Raw genomic sequence first — 504 nt, 5'->3', positions numbered from 1 at the left:
CAAAAAATCCATGATTAGTTTTGGTACTTTCTAAAAAGGTTATTATTATAGATATCGACATGGGATAAAAGGTTTTATATTTTAACCCTTTCTAAATTTTTCTATTTTTTTATAGAATTACCTATAAACTGTAAGTTGATACTGTAAGACACTTTTTCTTACAATGCCATAAATTATGCCATGTCCTTGCGGTGACGCAAGTTGTGACTTTGACTTGCTTTTTGTACATCAACACATGTCCTCACTGTGTATAAATTTATTTTTGCGGAGGGCCCACTTTTCATCCAGATGTGTCGAAAAAATGTCCGAAACCGCAAGGAAAAATATGCTTGACAGCGTTGACTTGCGATTTTTTTTGCTGTTTTGTGGGGAAAAAAATTGAAGGTGGCTAACAATAAAATTTTATACATATTTATACTATCTTATAAAGCATTTGGCTAAAACTCTTAAAAACTCTTAAACATTTCCCATATCTGAATTCGTATAACTAACTACAGATAAACA

This window comes from Cynara cardunculus (genome assembly GCF_001531365.2).
Source record: "Cynara cardunculus var. scolymus isolate 2C chromosome LG 17, CcrdV1, whole genome shotgun sequence".
NCBI classification, from domain to species: Eukaryota; Viridiplantae; Streptophyta; class Magnoliopsida; order Asterales; family Asteraceae; genus Cynara; species Cynara cardunculus.
Note: the sequence above shows the minus strand (reverse complement) of the source record.